The 12,798-nt window shown below is 37.9% G+C and overlaps 1 pseudogene; it reads right to left on the minus strand.

The window, feature by feature from the left end:
• The window catches only part of LOC107024824, a 31,036-nt pseudogene extending 19,087 nt beyond the window's left edge, over nucleotides 1–11,949 (minus strand).
• Nucleotides 11,950–12,798: the final 849 nt, after the last annotated feature.

Here is a 12,798-nt window from a genome sequence, read left to right on the forward strand (position 1 = left end):
CCCACACTTGGTCAGACTTCCCCATCTTCCTTCAGCAGCTGCACTACGTTGCCACCTACGGACCGTCACAAGCACGACGGACCGTCATAAGCTCCGTAGGTGGTATCTTCTGCATTTTTTCGCTCAAAATCTCCGCATTCAGCCTTGGACAGATTTCCTGCAAAACAAAGAGAAACTTATATCAAAATTAGCACAAAAAGGCTTTCGGACACACTAATCTTAAGGAAAACGTATTAATTATACCGTGAAACCACGGTATATCACTAACGATTATAATAGTTAGTGAAGTTTAAGTCCAAATCATTTTCCTCATGGGATCAACCCCAACCTTCAAGTTGGGTTTTTTACTTGATAGCGATTGACTTTGAGGTTGATCAATAAGGAAACCGTTGCGGAGAAGGATCTCACATATGTTCCACCAACCACAATGACATCCCCTACTACACCTCGGTCTACCCGGAATAAACCCCGGAAGGTGGTCACTAGTGTAGTAACTGTCTCCCAAGATAATGAGGATGCCACACTGATCGGGTCACCTACTCGTTCTATTTCTGGTCTAGATATTGGTCTGATTCTGCTGCTGCTGCAAGGTTTACCTCTGGGTCTACTTCTGGCTCCGCTTGTGGCTTCAATGCATATGAGAGGGATACCTCGTCTGATGAGGCCACCAGTTCAGGAGTCGTGCCAGTACCACCTAATATTGACCCTACTCTGGTGGAAAAGGAACCAAATATATGGTGTGTTGAGGGGAAGTGGAAGATCTACCGAGACGCTAGATTGTTAAATGAGAAAGAAAGAATGGCTCGACTTATCAGTAAGAAGTTCAGAGTCCTCACGGGGAGTTTACATACAGTGCCTAACATTCTATTTTCACTTCACAAGTGCAAGTGGATGTCTCGAGACCCTAGGACCTATAGTGAGAAGATTGTGCGGATGTTTTATGCCTCTATGCTGCCACTCTCTGTGGCTCAATTGATAGGAGGTCCAAGCTTATAGACCGAGACCTATCACCTCTACTATAGTCCGAGGTTTCTGGGTAGATATATCACGCACCACTATCAGCAGGTTTCTCTACGGCCCAAGCCCTGATCACATTAGGGAACTCAACACGGTGAGTTTGACTATCGATGTGACATAGTATGGAGTAGACCCTTTATCCGCAATTCAGAGCAGAGAAAAATTGTGTTACTATGGCTTGCCAGGCACATTACTGCATATGGAGAGCGTGTGGAGTGAGTCTCCACACCACGATTGGGCATTCTAAAGAATACCCTGAATTTGGCAGCCAGGTTCTTTTGATAATTGGTACGAAACAAAGTGTCACCAACCAAGGCTGACAATTTGGTGACATGGGACAGGGCAGTGATCGTTGCAGCATTGGTGGCAAGGTTCGATATAGACTTTGCTAGCATGTTATTAGCGGAGATTCATAAGTGGACTTTCAAGACCTCCACCACTTACCTGTTTTCATTTCTCATCTTCCACTTATGTAGGGATGTTGAAGTGCCGATCTGGCACTACGGTAAATTGGTGCAGGCTACTGGGACACTACACATCGGCCTGATTCAGGATTTAGCGAATGTGGCAGCACCATGGAGAGGGTAGCAAGTTAATGTGCCATTCGGCGATGATTTGGTTGACACTACGACTCTTATGCATGTAGATGAGCCTATCCCTTCGGCCCACAGATGATGTCCTGGCCTTTTCTTCTCAGCCCTCTAGACGGGCTCCTAGCTCATTTAGAGATACCCCTCATTTTGAAAAAATCCTTAGTGCACCTAGACTGAGTACAAAAATGGGAAGCTTAAATGGACACTCTGATTCACCAAGTGAGGCCATGGATGCGGAAGTCTATTACCAAGTATGATGCGAGAATGAAGAAGAGGATGGAGGCCATAACGAACCAAAAGGTCCAAGCTGTTCACAAATGCTTAGATGCATTTGAGTTGAGAGTCCGCGAGTGACCGGACCCCACTACAAATGACCTCGTTCAGGACCTCGTTAGATAGTCTCTGGGCAAATGTTGTTACCATTTTTGCCACACCTGCTGTTGAGCCACAGGCTACACACTCTGCATTAGGTGATGATACGTCTTGGATGCATTATATCAGTGGAGATACCAAGGAGGAGGAACCCTAATCCACTCATGCCCAAGGTAAGAGGCACAAATCTAGTCACACCACTGAGCTCACGAAGGAGGAATAATCTAGCAAGAGGCATCACATGCATGATAAGAAGGACAAGAAGCCTCTATATCTGATGAGCAGTTGCGCAACAAAAGGGCTAGAGAGACTCTTGTGGGGCATCGAGTTCTAGCCCCGTAATGGAGGTTGGATGGATTATATGAGAACCACTGAGGGTGAGGTAAGACCAATTGACATCAATATGATGGTGCGATGATTGTTGATGTGCGCACTTCTGAGGGTTATCCAAGTGTTGTTCCAACGGGGTCTGCAAAACTGGAACACCCGCTTGTCGATTGTTCTTCGATGCTATCACAATTTTGCTTCACCAAATCCATTAGTATTTACTTTTTGTGCATTGGGTAGAATTGTGCTTATCTTTGTTTGGGTGGGGTAAATGAATTGTGAGTGATAGGCTGAATTCTATGTAACCCATCTTATAATCTTCTCTTAGGGTTTTCTTGCCTCTGTTTTTTTCTCTAGGAGACTGCTTAATTTCTTTTGATCTGACATGTGTTAGGGTTGTATGTGCACACGCATGAGAAAGAATAAAGCCAGATGGAATAAGTTTTCCTAATAAAAACAAATTGAGATATGTGAAAAATATCTAGGCTAGAATGAGTTGAATGTGTTGGCTCTGTGTAAGACATGATAAAGAACCAACTTGATTTCATGACTTAATCTCTGACTTGAACTGGGTAATATGATAATCTAATAATGAAACCATGTTCCAAGAGCATGTGAAATAGTTGATTGTTCAAACAGTTTTTATGTCAATCTAGAATTTGCCACGTTAGTCCTTTTAAGATAATCTACTCTAGAGTCTAGGAAGTGATCATAGGCCTTTGTTCTAAATAGTCCTCTAAATGCATAAAACAATCCAACCAAATGAAATAAATGTTCCCGTTGATCCAAATGCTTTAAGCCTTAATGAGACTAATTCTTTCTAAACCCCTACCTCACATCTTATAATCTACCGTGTTGCCCCATTCCCTCCTTGGACATGTGCACATAGACTTAGGCCAACAGTCTAAGTTGAGGGTGGCTAATGAAAAAGTAACCTCAATTTTGTCTCTGGTCCGACATCAATTGTGCACCTCAACAAGTGGAAAATCCGTAAGTTGAGGGTGTATATGAAAGAGGAAATCAAAAGAAAATGGGTATAAGAAGAGTTCAGTGTTGAAAAAGAAAAGAAAAGAGAGGATGTGACTTTGTAGGAAAAAAGTGAGCAAAATTTTTAAAAAAAGAATAAAATGAATGATGATGAAGAAGAAGAAGAAAAAGAAGAAAAAAAAAAGAAAAAGTAGTAGAAAAAACATAAAAGAGCGTAAAACTTGAAAGTCACGTCCAAAATTTAAACGAATCAAGGGAAAATGGAAAAAAAGGTAGGATGTCAAAAATAGGGAACAAAGAGGTACAAAATCATATTGTAATGTCAAGAAGGGTAGAAAGTCACTAAAAGTACCCATATGTACCACACTTGACCCGAGCCTATGCTACAAGCCAAGAAAGTCCTTTAGTGATCTTAGAATCTGGTTTTTTCGAGAGTTTAAGAAGTGAAAATAAGGGCAAGCATATGGTATTGAGCACTAACTGTAATTGAAGGTACTTCTGAGTGTAAGTGTTGAATGAACCGTTGTACTCAAAACCATATTTACTATGTGAAAAAGGGATTTCATTTGAAGTAACGACACTAATAATGTTATCAGGAAGTTGGTACCTTGGTGATAGGAAAACATTGTATGTTGTGTGTTGAGTGGTAGATCTTTGACATATTTTGATCCACAACACAAATTAACTTGTTGAGTCCAAGAGAAAATATTTACACACAAAAAGAGAGTCGGGATAGAGAGCCATATAATTGCTTGTGCTTTAATTGCTTGCTTCTATACAAATGTCGTTTTAGACTCTTAGTGCATCTCTTGAGGACAAATAATGATTTTAAGTTGGGGGTGTTGATGTACCGTGAGTTTATGATTTTTTTTAATACATTTCACTTGAGAGTTGTATGTGTCTATGGCCATATTGTATTGGTTTTTATGTTTTTTTCATATGTTTGCAGGAAATAAGTTCAGACACAGAATTGGAGATACAGTTGAGAGAAGTGCATAAAAGGGCTTTTATGGAGGCAACCTACGAGCCGTAGGTCAAGTTACGCCCCGTAGATGATAGTCATAGATGGTCAGGAAAGGCATTGCTGAAGATCAGCAAATTCTTTACTAAGTGTGGAACCACGGTTACAACTTACGGATTGTAGATTGATATAAGGACTGTACTGTTGCTCTATCAAATCATTGAGAGAATTGGTTCCAGTACCTGATGCTGAAAAGTCTAAGTGTGGAGATACGGAGAGGAGTTACGGGTCCCTATTGTTAAATCGTCGAATGTGAAAAAATGTTGTAGATTTTGAAGATTTAAAAGTTTCCTAAGTCTTGAGCCACAGAAGGGACCTACGCACCGTAGACTCACTTACGGACCATAGGTTGGTGTCGTAGATTGAAGACGCTTCCTGAAACCTTATTTCCTTATTTCGTTTCCTTTTAAGTTTGGACATTTTTTTTCTATATATAGGGGATGTAAACCACATTATTGGAATTATACATTATTGTTCTTGTTCTAGTTCTTGACTTTGGAATTAATTTGCAAACTTTGGCAATTATTGATTTCTTAAGTAGGTTTTGAAGATTTTGTATTTTCAATTCAAGTTGAATTTCTAGTTTTATTATTCTTATTAAGTAAGTTCATGATTTATTCATCTAAAACAATGAATTGTGATTTTCCTAACATGTGTAACTAAAGACACAACTTGGGTTGTGGGAACCGCGAGTGATCAACAAAGTACGAATAATAATTAAACAGTATCTGAATAGTGTTATTGCATGCATTGATAATTCTTTCGTTTAGAAGTCTTTTTAACGAGCGCACGCGTTAAAACTTGCCTTGTTGCTACTTGCCAGACCAAAGAGTAGTAAACAAGAAAACAATTATCGACATAGATTTAGTGTGATATTATCTAATAGTCTAATGTCAATTGGTGCGAGGGTGAAAACTAAGTAATAAACTGATATGATGTCTAATATGAGGTAAAGGTAAGGATTAGTAAATTATACACACATAGACGGACCAAAGTGCGGGGTGAAATTCTTCAGATGCCGGACCAAGAATTTAAAGATATCTTATTTATCACTTTGCATGTTATACACTAGGAAGGGATTGATATTACTAGGATTACTGCGCGATTAGCTTATGGGGAACACTTATGCCCTAGTTATTTTCTCATCTTGATAACAACTAAAAGTTCGAATCTTGCTCACGGATTACTTATAAAATTTCCCAAATTTGTTTCACAAATCCCCCTTTAATTTTTTGTTTTTGGAAATACCTTGACTAAACAAATATAATCGTTAGTTAAGTTTAAGTCTAAGCCATTTTCCTTGTGGTATCGACCCCAACCAACAAGTTGGGCACTTTACTTGATAATGATTGCTTATGTTTCTTTAGGGAGGTGTAATTTGAGCGTATTAATCAACACAACACACAAATTAGAATATGAACCATCACAGTAAATAATAAAATCCTTACCTTCAACTAGTAATGCTAGAATAGGCACAGTAGTCAAGAGAGTCTTGAGCCTTTTGAAGCTCTTCTCATATTTTTTTGTCCATTTAAATGGTGTCTCCTTTTTGGTAAAAGTAGTCAAGTGAGTAGCAATAGGTTCATAGTTGTTCACAAATTGACAGTAGTAGCTAGCGAGCCCCACAAAACTCCTAACTTTAGTCAGAGAATTTGGCCGAACCCAATTCTTAACCGTCTCAATCTTTTGAGGATCTACCATTACCCTTTCCTTCGAAACTAAATGCCCCCAAAAATTCAACATAAGTCAACCAAAATTCACACTTCGAAAATTTAGCTTACAACAACTATTTCGTAAGAACACCTAGAACAATACGAAGATGGTCGAAATGTCTCATCCTCACTTTTCGGATAGACAACAATATCATCAATAAAAACTATAAGAAACGAATCAAGAAATGGTTTGAACACCCTATTTATTAGATTCATAAAAGCAGCATGCACATTAGTCAAACCAAAGGATACAACTTGAAACTCGTAGTGCCCATAGAGGATTCTAAAACGCCATCTTAGGCACATACTCAGGCCTAATTTTCAACTGATTGTAGGCAGACCTTAGATGAATCATTGAGAAAATTGATGCACCTTGCAATTGGTTAAAGTGATCATCTATTCGAGTCAAGGGATACTTATTTCGAATGGTGAACCTATTCAATTGTCAGTAATCTATACACATTCTCATACTATCATCCTTTTTCCTAACAAAAAAAATTGGAGCACCCCATGGGGAAGCACTAGGAAGAAAAAATCCTTTAGCAAGAACCTCTTTAGTTTGAGACCTAAGCTCTCTTAATTCTGCTGGGACCATGCGGTATGGAGGGATAGAAATGGGATGAGTACCACGTTCCCTATCGATACAAAAATCTGTATCTTTATGCAGAGGCAGGCCAGAAAAATCGGTATGGAACACTTATCTAAATTTTGACACTACTAGAATAGACACAATAGATGGTATCTCAACCTCAACATCCTGAATATGATCAAAGTTTGCTAATAAATCCTGCCTTACTAGCTTCCTAGCTCAAATGGAGGATATGATCTTAGCTTGCTTAGTCTTGTACACCCCTTCCCACTCTAACTTTTCCCTTTCTGGAATTTGTAGAGTTACAGACTTAGTATTACAATTTAGCACAATATAATAGGGGGGCAACCAAGTTATGCCTTAGATAATATCAAAGTTAGTCATATCCAAATTCATCAAATCAACCCAAGTCTGAAAACCCATAAGAAAAATTAGACAGGCACGATAGACATGGATTACTATGAATTACTCTCCAACTAGGGTAAAAACATGGACAGGGGAATAAGTACATCTCAAATCATAAAAATTATGATGCAAGTCGCACGGATACATTTGTATAAGTAGAACCCAGATCAAATAACACATTAGCCAGCCGATCAGAGACAAGAATAGTACATGTGATCGCTGCGTCAAATGCCTCTGCCTTATTCTTGCCCAGAAAAACATAATATTGAGCCCTATCTTCTTGACGAGCTACATCCCTGCCTGGTTGAACGTTACTATGCGTGCACTATCATTTCTTCTACCTCCACGCCCTCGCTGATTTCCTCCTCGTCCACCTCATGGATGCCCTCAACCATTATTACCATTTACCGCTGGTACCATTACTCTATTCTGCTACTGTGTGGACTCAAATACATGTGGGTGGGGACAATATCTCCTCATATTCCTAGGGTCCCCACAGTTGTAACAAGTAAGATCAGAAAAGGGTTTGCTGCCCATGGAAGGTGCGACTCCCTGGCCATCCTGAATCAAATTATAAGGTGGCGTTACAGAACACTTACCTGTAGAGGCGGGCATAGCGGACTGAATTGGCTTGGCTGCAAGCGTCAGCCTCCCTGAAACTCTCGAATAAGAACCTTTAGAGTTACCCGAGTTCTTGGATCTTTTTGCCAATGCCTTAGCCTGATTGTCTCGCCTCACCCCCTCCACGTTCATAATATAGTTGATTATCTCATTAAAGCTCCACCCTGCATAAGTCATGTGAACATAAAATACTTGCAATTAAAACTAAGTCCCCGAATAAATAAATGGATCCTCTCCTCCTCAGTAGTCACCAATTGAGTAGCATGTCTACACAAAACATGGAACTTGGCCTCATAAGCAACCACTTTCATACCACCTTGTTCCAAAGCCATAAATTCATATTTCTTACGATCTCTCAAAGTTATAGTTATATATTTCTCCAAAATTAAAGCATGAAATTGGATCCATGTGAGGGGAGGTAAAACTAAAGATTTGCATTCCATGTAACCTCTCCACCACTATTTGGCCTGACCTCAATGTTGAAAAGTCACAAACTCAACCCCATGTTGATGGATAATTCCAAACTTATGCAGCCTCTCATAGAAATCTACGATGAACTAATATGCATCCTCACTCTAAGGACCATGAAACATAGAAGGTTTAAACTTCAAAAAACATGGAAAGCATTTCCTGTTCATTACCAGTCATAACAGAATCCAACAAAGGATTGAAGAAAGCATCGTTACCTACGTTTCCATCTGCCTTGGTTGTGGTGATAGCGATAGGAGGATTGTCGGGAGATTGAGTTTCTTGAACAGAGGAAAGCATTCCAGGACCAATCAACCCTTTCAAGATTGACTGGATTTGTTGAGCTAACACTAGGTCGATGAGAGGAACATTGGTAGTCTCATCATGTACCTCTTCCTCTTGTCCAACCTCCCTTAACATTCTCAACATCCTCAACATCAACATTATCCTCTATCTCTTCATGATGCATAGGAGGGTTCTCATTAATATGAGTATTTTCACTAGGATCACCATTCCCACCAGGCGCTACTCTTCAAAAATCTCTACCCCTAGCTCTTCCTTTTACCTTACCTCGACCGAGACCTCTCGCTCAGATTCCTCAACTGGAGTATAAATGGGAGCTCAGGCCTGGCGTTGTTAAATCTAGTGTTTACCATCTGCAGACAGAAGAGTGGAGGAAGTTAGATACCAATTTGAATCAACAGATACCAAATGGAATCAAGTTATAGAACGAAGGAGACAGGATAAAATAGAGTAATCTCCTAAAGTCCTATTGCATCGGGAAGAAAAGTAAAGGAGTCCTCGTACAGTTTTCCATAACTCTACTATACTTATGTTGGCACATCTAGATCAACGGACCAAGGCTCTAATATCAACTTTTTCATGATCCAAACCGTCATGATTGACACTCACACTAATTTTCTGTGGTTGAACCACTACTACAACCCAAACCAAGCATCTAAACCACAACTAGGGAATTTAAATTACGAAATCAATTTAAATACTAAGGAAATAAATAGAGTTCCCATATACTTCAACAAATTCTTACAATAATAAGCTAACATCGCGGAAGATACTCCTAGAATTTGAAAGTCAACGTACCAAAACAAATAACACAACGAACCAAAGTCTACACACGAAAGGATAGAACCCCAAACTAATGAACTATTACTAACTAGAAAGTTTAAGTCTGAAATATAGACATAGACAGAAGGAGAACTCATGGCAGTCCGGAAGAATTGTCTCATCCTTGAATTCGAACGAGATCAATGATCTTATCGACTAGGTTTGTCAATAGCATCTTGAAGATGCCCTGTACTTAACAAAAATAAGAGCAAGTGCAGTATCAGTACACAACCATAGTTTACTGGTAGGATCACATGACTATCCCACTAAGTGTAACTTAATCAAGTTAAGCAACATTATAAAAACATGCATATACCAAATATACAATATCATAAATATTTATGAACAATGTACAATTTTGCAATTCTAAAGATACAAAATTTTGTCAAGTAGTTTGCCCTCTCAAACAACCAAAACCCAAGATGTTAACATATCGGAAGGTGGTACCCGCTCCCATAATTACGTCGGAATGTGTCAACTGATACTATCTTTATATCAGAGCATGACAACTGATTCAGTTAGTTATGTAGAAATGTGGCAACCAATCCTTCAACACACCACAATCACAATCACAAGTGTATTTTCAAGTCATATGATAAAGATATAATTCATGGCATACGGTCATTTGTCTATCTCATTTACAACAAATGTAATTGATAATGCAACATTCATAGACATATATGTATCATAATGAAGCAAAAACAAACATACATAAAAAATCATAGAATCACAACCACCACCTGCCTCAAAAAAAAGCTTGAAACCCTAATAATCTTGATCCTTCCATTCCGGATTCATTCCGCATGTTCTTGGTCTACAAACAAATAATGTAATATGGGAATCAATAAACAATCACTAATTACCCAGATTACTAAAAATTCTATGAACCCTAGATCAACTCATGATCCTAAGTATCCAAAATATGGTTGTTTCCACTATAAATTTTATATCAAAAACCCTCCCTCACTGATATTTACCCATTCTATTACGTTTTACGGATCCAAAAATTGATTCTAAAAATAAAAAGATTACCTTTAACCTTAAGATAGTCAAAAATAGTCAAGAAGTTATATGGAGTCGTTCCTTAGCTCGCAAGGTTGAATAGTGCAGAATAAAGACGTTTTGTGGTTCATTTATGACTTTAAGCCGCGTCTGGTCCGCCACAGTGGCACCCATCCTGCTATAGCTACCTTGCCCTGGCGATTGAAACCCCGCCAAAGCGGCTTACAGGGAACTAGTGAGCTATTTTAATAATTTCAAGACCCTCATTTTAGAACACACCATTAATGAACGACAATCAGAAAATACCCTTTACGCTAAGATTGATTGCGGGAGTTCTACTTGATCAAATTCAATTTTGTAAAGTCATACAGATTTCTTAATGAGTTATCAAACTACTCATGTCATCGAAATTATAATTAAATCACCAAATCTCTACCCAATTTTCCTACACCTTAATGACTACGATTTTGCCCCAATCTGGACTAGGTTAGGAAATTCAAGTTACTATGAGAAAAGTTTTTCAAACCAAAAAATTTTCCATTAACTTTTCAATAGCGATGGGACCCGGTCGTTACAAATAGAGTCCTGAATCTGCAAGAATTCACAAGCAAGCTCTGGGGAAGTTACATAATTTTATAGAAAGTACCGACACGAATCCAAGAGATTTCAGTGTTCATTTCCTCCATAATTTTGTATATCCAATGATATGTTTGTTTTTTGATTAGGAGCATTTGAGAAGACTATCAATTATAGGTCATATAGTCATCTTGAAAAAAAATATTTATTTAAATTAGTATATATTGATTATAAGTCAAAATGTTTACAATTTAAATTAATCTAAGTTTTGCCATCCATAGTACCATAAAACATTAAAAAGGAAAGAATACTACATAGCCCACAAAAAAAATGAAAAATGTAACTTTTTTGTCTCAATAAAAAGCCTGAAACTACATTAGATCACGTTGAAGAATCATCAGGAAAACTTATTATATCGGGAAATTAAATACTCGATGTTGCCTGCATACAGAGAGATAAATATATAACATAAATATTTTGATTTGAGAATTTATATTGAATTTATCTAATATAAATACCAAACACATTATATATATATAACATCAGTTTTATTTGTTTCTAAAAAACACTACCATCATGACAAATATAGATAAATAGATAGTAGAATTGCAACATAAATAAAGTTAAGATGGAAACACTGACCATATCATCAGAGTAAGCTTGATCAAACGCACTGTCATGTTCATTAGATAGGTCAAATCTTGGAGGTTCATTATTCTGAAAGAGGAAATCCAGATTATCGAAATCAAAGCATCATAATACATCGTCTCACTTGACTCACTTGCTTGAGTATCACTCACATGTGATGTTGTGGCAATATTGTTAGACGGTTGAACCATGTTTTGTTCACCTATATGTTACTGAAAATCAATATTTGCTACTCTTAGTCCATCAATAGCCGCGTTTGCCATATTTGTATATGGCACTACTGCACATGTTGCTACATCCGAGACATGGTCATTTTTACATTGGTGAATGCCATTATTAAACATTAGCCCGAGCGTATAATCCGGCTCCCAATATTTGATCCTTGTAACTCACCAAAATGTAATCATCATTCACTACTCCCAATCCATTAATTGTCAGATTTGCAATATTTGTATTTGACACTGTTATACATGTGGATACATCCATGTCATAGTCATTTTGAACATGATGAATTCCTTTGTTAAACTTTTTCCCAGGTGTATAATATGCGATCTCAATATTTGATCCTAACAATCCCCATAATTTAGATAAACAAAAATAGTGATTGAGGCAATTAATGCTTACATGCTGGATTTTCATCGCTCTTCTTCTCAATTTGTTTTTCTTCTACCGATGTGCGCCTCGCTTTTAATTTTCTTCATTTACAAAATTGTCACGCCCTGAGCCTACACCGTTGACATGGCCGCACCCAATGACCATTGCTGGTTTTGAGCGAACCCTTAGCCTGGGTTACTAAAATCAGCAGAAGACTTGAACTCAAGAGATAACTCCAGAAATAACTTTAAATGAAATACCTAGTAAAAATAGAAAATTCAAGCCTTATCGTTTATAGATGAAATGAAAAGACTACATAAAACTAACAACGTCTTTATATAAAGCCTCAAAAATAATGACGGACGTTGGTACAGGAGCCCCAATCATCCTAACAATTGAAAGCCAAATGAAATCAATTAACTGATGAAAAAATTTCCTCCGAATGAGGGGAGGCTCACCAACTGACTCTGAGCTGCTCACGGTATCAACGGTGCATCGAATGCTGATCCTAATTACATGCGTATGCATCATAATACGATGCAGGTCAACTGGCATCAGTACATGAAATATACGAGTATCTGAGTTAAAATGCTAACAACGACTTAAGCTTAATGGGAATAAGATTACATTCCTTGGCTCTGCTCAACTAAGAGATTACTCAACTCAATGAATGTACATAAACCAATTTAAGGCACATACAATATATATATATATATATATATATATATATATATATATATA

Source organism: Solanum pennellii, chromosome 7 (assembly GCF_001406875.1).
Source record: "Solanum pennellii chromosome 7, SPENNV200".
NCBI lineage: Eukaryota > Viridiplantae > Streptophyta > Magnoliopsida > Solanales > Solanaceae > Solanum > Solanum pennellii.